The following is a 7,771-nucleotide window of genomic DNA, read 5'->3' as shown; positions in this document are numbered from 1 at the left end:
TTTCTATTCTGCATCTTTCAAATTGCTCCCAGAAACACCAGCCTTTACTGCTATGCCATCATCTCTGCTACTGTTCCCTTCCAATCAACTTTGGCCAGCTCCTCTCTCATGCCTCTGTAATTCCCTTTACTGCACGGTAATACTGAAATATCTAACTCTAGCTTCTTCCTCTCCAATTGCAGGGTGAATTTTATCATATTGTGATTAATGCCTCTGAGGATTCCTTTACCTGAAACCTCCCTAATCAAATCAAGCTCATTACACAACACCTAATCCAGAATAGCTGATCCTCTAGTGGGCTCAACCACAAGTTGCTCTAAAAAGCCATCTCATAGGCATTCTACAAATTCTCTCTCTTGGGATCCAGCATCAACTAATTTCCCAATCTACCTGCATACTTAAATACCCCATGACTATCCTAACATTGCCCTTTTGACATGACTTTTCTGTCTCTGTTGTAATTTGTAACCCACATCCTGGCTACTGTTTGGAGGCCTGTGCATAATTCCCAACAGGGTCTTTTTACCCTTGCAGTTTCTTAACTCTACCCACAAGAATTCTACATTTTCTGATCATGTATCACCTCTTTCAAAGGATTTGATTTTTTTTTTAACCAATGGAGCCTCACCAACCCTTTGCCTAATTGCCTATCCTTTCAAGGTGTATCCTTAGACATTCAGCTCCCAATTATACTCTGATTTCAGCCATGATTCAGTGATGCCCATGTTATACCTGCCAATCTCTAACTGTGCTACAAGATCTTTTATTTTATTCCATATATTACACACATTCAAATATAACACCTTCAGTCCTTTATCTGTCACTTTTGTCCCCCTTTTACACTGCAAATCATCCCACTGACTGCAATTTTGGCCTATCATCGGTCCTTCCTGACAGTCTCACTACACACTACCTCTCCTAGTAACCCAACAACCTTCTCTTCAGCCCTGTCACTGTTGTTCTGACCCCTCCCTGCCAAATTAGTTTAAATCCTCCCTAACAGCTCTAGCAAACCTGCCCCCTCAGGTTCAGGTGTAACTGCTCCTTTTGAGCACATCTTACCTACCATAGAAGAGATCCCAATGATCCAGAAGTCTGAAACCCTGAGCCCTGCACCAGGTTCTCAGCCATGGATTTGTCTGCCAAATGATCCTATTCTTACCTTCACTGGAATGTGAGAATAGGATGACTTTCTACCCTGGAGGTCCTGCTTTTCAGCTTTCTATCTTGCTCCCTAAATTCTCTCTTCAAGGCCTCCTCGTTTTTCCCACCTATGTCATTGGTGCCAATATGTACCGAGACTTCTGGCTGCTCACCCTTTAGAATGCCATGGGCACAGTCCGAGATATCCCTGACCTTGGCACTCGGGAGGCAACCTATCTTCCAGGCGTCTCTAATGTGTCCCCAGAATCTTGTGTCTACTCCTCTGACTATGGAATCTCATACTCCTGAAATCCTTTTCTCCTCCCTTCCCTTCTGAACCACTGCACCAGACTCTGTTGCAGCAGCTCCCTCCTGGAAGTTCATGCCCCTCAACAAAGCAGTATATATATTATTGAGGGGAGCAGCCACAGGGGTACTTTGTACTGGCTACACATTGCCCTTCTCTCTTCTGACAATCAACTGCCTCCTGCAACTTAGGGATGACTACCTCCCCGTAGTTCCTATCTATCATTTCCTCAGTTTCCCATTTGAGCTGAAGGTCATTAACCATGTTCGCTGAGGAGCTGCAGCTCGGCGTACCTGGTGCAGATGTGGGTATATGGGAGGCTAGTGGTTTCCCAGATTTCCCACATCTCACACAAAGAACACAACACCACTCTATGTACTAACTGACAAAGAATGAGGAAGAAGCAGAAACTTACCAGATACGTACATCAGGCCTGATGACCCAAAGCCTCCCCACTCCAACAATGGTTGCTCCACTTGTCCCTGCCTTATTTTTATTTGTACTTGCTAATGAATCATGTCCAGAACCGTCAAAAAAAAGCTGGAATCCCACAAAAGTGCCTTTATTTAAATCTCTTGCTCCCTGGTCTGGGTGAGGCCTCCAGTGTTGATTCGACTGCACACCAAAAAAGCAAAAAAGAATTCAAAATTGAATTAAAACTTTTCAGTTGGGCAGGGAAAGCAAGGAATCAGAAACAGATTTATTATCACTGACACATGGTGTGACATTTTGTTGTTCTATGGTAGCAGTACAGTGCAACATATGAAAACTACCATGTTACAAAATAAACTCTGCAAAATGTTGAGATTGTGTTCATGGACCACTTACTAAATCTGATAGTGTAGCTAAAGAAGCTTTTCTTAAAATGTCGAGTGTGGGCCGTTAAGCTCCTGCACCTCCTCCCTGAATGCAGTAAGGTGAAGAAGGCATGCTCCAGGTATTGAGGGTCTTTAATGGTGGATGCCACCTCCTTAAGGCACCACCCCTTAACGGTGTCCTTGATGGCATGGAGGGTTGTGCCCTTGATGGAACTGGCTGACTCTACAACCCTCTGCAGCCGTTTGCAATCGTGTGCATTGGAGTTCCGTACCAGGCTGTGATGCAACCAGTCACGATGCTCTCCGCCGTACATCTGTACAAATTTGCAGGAATCTCTGGTGACAAGGAAAACAACCCGTACGCAGTAAGATAACACAAACAACAAAATAATAAATAATTAGATAATCTCTTTTGGTATCACAGAATGGTCACAGTACGAGGCTATGTAGCCTACTGGGTCTGTAATATATAACATAAGAGAAATCCATTCTGACACTCCCAATCCTTCTTTCAACATGCTTTCAGATATAATCCAGCTCCCTTTGAATAATAAAATTGAACCTGCCTTCAATACTATCCATTGCAGTGCATCCTAGACCCTAACACTTACTAAGTAAAAATGTTTTCCTCAGGTTACTATTTTTTTTGCTACTTACTGTCAATCCATGTTCCCTTGTTCTTGGTTCTTCAAAGTTCAAAGTAAATTTATTATCAAAGTAAGTATATGTCACTATATACTACACTGAAATTGAAAGTGAGTCTACAGGATGTGGAATCAGTTCAGAGTCAGGATGAGTGGTTATCCCCCACTGGTTCAGGATGGTTGAAGCTGCATTAACATCTGGAATGGAAGGACTACTGCACAGGATCGAAAGAAGCTGCAGAAAGTTATAAAATTAGTCAGCTCCATCATGGGTACTAGCCTCCACAGTATCCAAGGCATCTTCAAGGAGCAGTGCCTCAGAAAGGCGGTGTCCATTATTAAGGACCCGCATCACCCAGGACATGCCCTGTTCTCATTGTTACCATCAGGTAGGAGGTATAGAAGCCAGAAGGCACACACTCAGCGGTTCAGGAACAGTTTCTTCCCCTCTGCCATCCGATTCCTAAATGGACATTGAACCATTGAACCCACGAACACTACCTCACTTTTTTATATTATTTGTTTTTACACTATTTTGAATTTAACTATTTTATATATATATATATATATATATATATATATACACACACACTTACTGTAATTGATTTATTTATTTTTTCTATATTATCATGTATTGCATTGTACTGCTGCTGCTAAGTTAACAAATTTCATGATATATGCCAATTATACTAAACCTGATTCTGAACCGTTCATGAACCTGGTGTTCTGGGACCTGAAGTTCCTGTTCCTCCCTCCCGACAGAAGCAGTGAGAAGAGAGCACAGCCTGGATGGTGGGAGTCCTTGATGATGGACACCACTTTTATTATGGTAGCACTTCTTGTAGATGGGTTCAATCCACTGAAGCTGTATCTACTACTTTTTGTTTGCTTTTCCATTTCAGAGTATTGGCATTTCCAAACCAGGTCAGGATATTTTCCACTATGCATCTATAGAAGTTTGTCAAAATTTTAGGTGACTTGCTGAATCTGTGCAATCATCTAAGAAAGTAGAAGCATTGCCATGCTTCTTTGAAATAGTATTTATATTCTGGTCCTAGGAGAGATCCTCTGATATGGTAACATCAAGGAACTCAATGTTACTGAGCCTATCCATCTCCAATTTCCTAACGAGGACTTATAGATGGACCTTTCTACCTCCCGTAGTCAATAATCAGCTCTTTGGTTTTGCTGTTATTGAGCGAGACGTTTCTGTGACACCATTCAACCAGATTTTCAATTTCTCTCCTCTGTGCCAATTCATCACCACCTTTGATTCAGTAAAAAGCAGTGGTGTTGTCAGCAGACTTAAATACTACATGCCATCAGAGCTGTACTCCAATAGGAACAGTTTCTCTCTATCCTTCATGATGTCATCTGTTTATATCCTTTATGTTGTCATCTACATGGATTTAGGAAGGCTTTTGACAAGGTCCTGCCTGGCACACTGTTCTGGAAGTTACACACATGGATTCCAATGGTGGAAAGAGAAAGAGGGGTCATTGTCGAGGGCTAAAGTTCAGACCGGAGACCTGTAACCAGTGGAATACCACAGTAATCAATGCTGAATCCACTGCTGTTTGTTATTTACATTAATGACTTGGATGACAATGTTATTAACGTGGTTAGTAGTTTACCTAAATTGGTAGTACAATGGACAGTGAAGAAGGCTATTGAAGTGGGCCAAGTAATGGCAGTAGGAATTTAACTTGGACAATAATAAGGCATTGCATTTTGGCAATGTAAACCAGGGCCAGACTTATACAGTAAATGATAGAGCACCAGAGAGCATCATAGATCAGAGGGAATATGTACCTATGGGTACATATTGTAGTTCCTAATAAATGGTGACACAGGTAGATAGGGTGGTGAAGAAGCCATTTGGCACACTTGCCTTCATTGATCAGGGCACTAAGTCGAGGATTTCGGACTCAGTAATGGTACAAGACATTGATGAGACCATACTTGATATTTTGTGCACAGTTCTGTTTATTCAGCTATTAAGCTGAATAAGCTGAATTAAAGTGAGGACATCATTAAGCAGGAAACTGCGCAGGAAACATTCGTAAAGATGTTACCAGGACTGGAGGGCTTGAGTTATGAGAGACTGAATAGCCAATGACTTTTCTCTGGGACAAACGAGACTGGGGGGGGGGGGGGGGGAGGAGAGGGGGAAGAGAGTACATATAACCATAAGGAGTGTAGATAAGGTGGATAGTCACAAGTCGTCTTCTCAGCATATGGGAGTCCAAGTCCAGAGGACATAAATTTGAGGTGAGAAGGTAAAGACTTACTAAGAGACCAGAGGGGAACGAAGGGGAACATTTACACATAGAGGATGGAAGGTATATGGAATGGGCTGCCAGTGGAAGCGGTAGAGATGGGTGTAAATACAATGTTGAAGAAGAATGTAGACAGATACATGGACAGGAAAGGGCCGAGCACAAACAAACAGGGCAAGCTCAGATAGACATCATGGTCAGTATAGACAAGTGGGTCCAAAGAACATGAGAACATAAGAAGTAGGAGCAGGAGTAGGCTATCCGGCCCATCCAGCCTGCCCTGCCATTCAATAAGATCATGGCTGATCCGTCCGTAAACTCAGCTCCATCTTCCTGCCTTTTCCCTATAACCCCTAATTCCTTTGCTATGTAAAAACCTATCTAACTGTATCTTAAATATATTTAGTGAAGAAGCCTAAACTGCCTCCCTGGGCAGAGAATTCCACAGATTCACCACTCTCTGGGAAAAACAGTTTCTACTCATCTCTGTCCTAAATCTTCTCCCCTGAATCTTGAGGCATTGTCCCCTAGTTCTAGCCTCACCTACCAATGGAAACAACTTTCCTACTTCTACCTTATCTATCCCTTACTTTAGAAACTTTTCTATGTTTCTATAAGATCCCCTCTCATTCTTCTGAATTCCAGAGAGTATAGTCCCAGGTGACTCAATCTCGCCTCATTGGTTAACCCCTTCATCCCTGGAATCAACCTGGTGAACCTCCTCTGCACTGCCTCCAAAGCCAGTGTATCCTTCCTCAAGTATGCAGACCAGAACTGCACACCGTAATCCAGGTGTGGCCTCACCAGTACCCTATATATTTGCAGCATGACCTTCCTACGCTTGAATTCAATCCCTCTAGCAATGTAGGCCAACATTCCGTTTGCCTTCTTAATAACCTGTTGTACCTGAAGGCCAACTTTTTTGCGATTCATGAACAAGCACTGCCATCCTGTAAAACTAGGTTTCTATGATCTTAAACACCTCTATTAGATTTCTGTATCATCTTCCCCATTCCAAGACTACATAACTAAAGTTCTTCATTCAGTTGGCTAAATCTTCCCTGCACTCTGTCCAAAGACGTCATATTTTTCCCAGAACGTGGCAGGGGACTGTTGCCCTTCCACACTAGGGAAGACAGGGCCTCAGTTTTACCTGCTATTGCCAACAGTGCATCACACAGTTAATATAAGATCAAAGAGAGCCATAAAAGAACACATTGCTTCACTAAAGCTGAAAGGGTTAAGTGGCATACTTCTACTCCTGAACCTATCCCTCTTTGTATGCAGCATTTTACACTCAGCTCTTACTGGGAGGGTCCAAACAAACAGTAGGCCCATTCAGATTTCTTTCCCTTCCACTGGAAGCAGTCAAGCTAACTTGAAGTTATCTTGGTGATGTCATTGGTCCTGGTCAGCACTTGAAGGCCCTGTGTTGTGAGAGAAGCTGAACTGGCGCAGAATCAAGGCCCGTGAGACCGGAAGACATAGGAGCAGAGATAGGCCATTCAGCCCATCAAGTCTGCTCTGCCATTCCATCATGGCTGATTTATTATCCCTCCCAAACAGATTCTCCTCTCCTTCTCCCTGTAACCTCTGATGCCATGAGCAATCAAGAACCTATCAATCTTTGCTTTAAATATACTCGATGACTTGGCCTCCATGGCCGTCTGTGGCAATGAATCCCACAGATTCATTACCCTCAGGCTACAGAAATTCCTCCTCATCTCACTTCTGAATAGACGTCCCACTATTCTGAGATTGTGCCCCCGGTCCTACTCTTCCACCATAGGAAACATTCTCCCCACATCCACGCCTTCTAATAACCATATAACCATATAACAATCACAGCACGGAAACAGGCCATTCCGGCCCTCCTAGTCCGTGCCGAACTCTTAATCTCACCTAGTCCCACCTACCCGCACTCAGCCCATAACCCTCCACTCCTTTCCTATCCATATACCTATCCAATTTTACCTTAAATGACACAACTGATCTGGCCTCTACTACTTCTACAGGAAGCTCATTCCACACAGCTATCACTCTCTGAGTAAAGAAATACCCCCTCGTGTTTCCCTTAAACTTTTGCCCCCTAACTCTCAAATCATGTCCTCTCGTTTGAATCTCCCCTACTCTCAATGGAAACAGCCTATTCACGTCAACTCTATCTATCCCTCTCAACATTTTAAATACCTCGATCAAATCCCCCCTCAACCTTCTACGCTCCAATGAATAGAGACCTAACTTGTTCAACCTTTCTCTGTAACTTAAGTGCTGAAACCCTGGTAACATCCTAGTAAATCGTCTCTGCACTCTCTCTAATTTATTGATATCTTTCCTATAATTCGGTGACCAGAACTGTACACAATATTCCAAATTTGGCCTTACCAATGCCTTGTACAATTTTAACATTACATCCCAACTTCTGTACTCAATGCTCTGATTTATAAAGGCCAGCGTTCCAAAAGCCTTCTTCACCACCCTATCTACATGAGACTCCACCTTCAGGGAACTATGCACTGTTATTCCTAGATCTCTCTGTTCCACTGCATTCCTCAATGCCCTACCATTTACCCTGTATGT

At 43.0% G+C, this 7,771-nt stretch overlaps 1 long non-coding RNA gene across 2 annotated transcripts in view; it reads right to left on the bottom strand.

Annotated features, from left to right (window-relative positions):
• Window positions 1–2,132: 2,132 nt before the first annotated feature.
• The window catches only part of LOC140732321 (uncharacterized), a 55,564-nt gene continuing 49,925 nt past the window's right edge, over window positions 2,133–7,771 (bottom strand). For both annotated transcript variants that reach the window (XR_012100044.1, XR_012100046.1), the window contains one exon: window positions 2,133–2,604. This is a non-coding gene — a long non-coding RNA (uncharacterized lncRNA). The remainder of the gene's footprint in view (window positions 2,605–7,771) is intronic.

Source organism: Hemitrygon akajei, chromosome 8 (assembly GCF_048418815.1).
Source record: "Hemitrygon akajei chromosome 8, sHemAka1.3, whole genome shotgun sequence".
NCBI classification, from domain to species: Eukaryota; Metazoa; Chordata; class Chondrichthyes; order Myliobatiformes; family Dasyatidae; genus Hemitrygon; species Hemitrygon akajei.
This window is presented reverse-complemented; position numbering and strand designations above follow the sequence as displayed.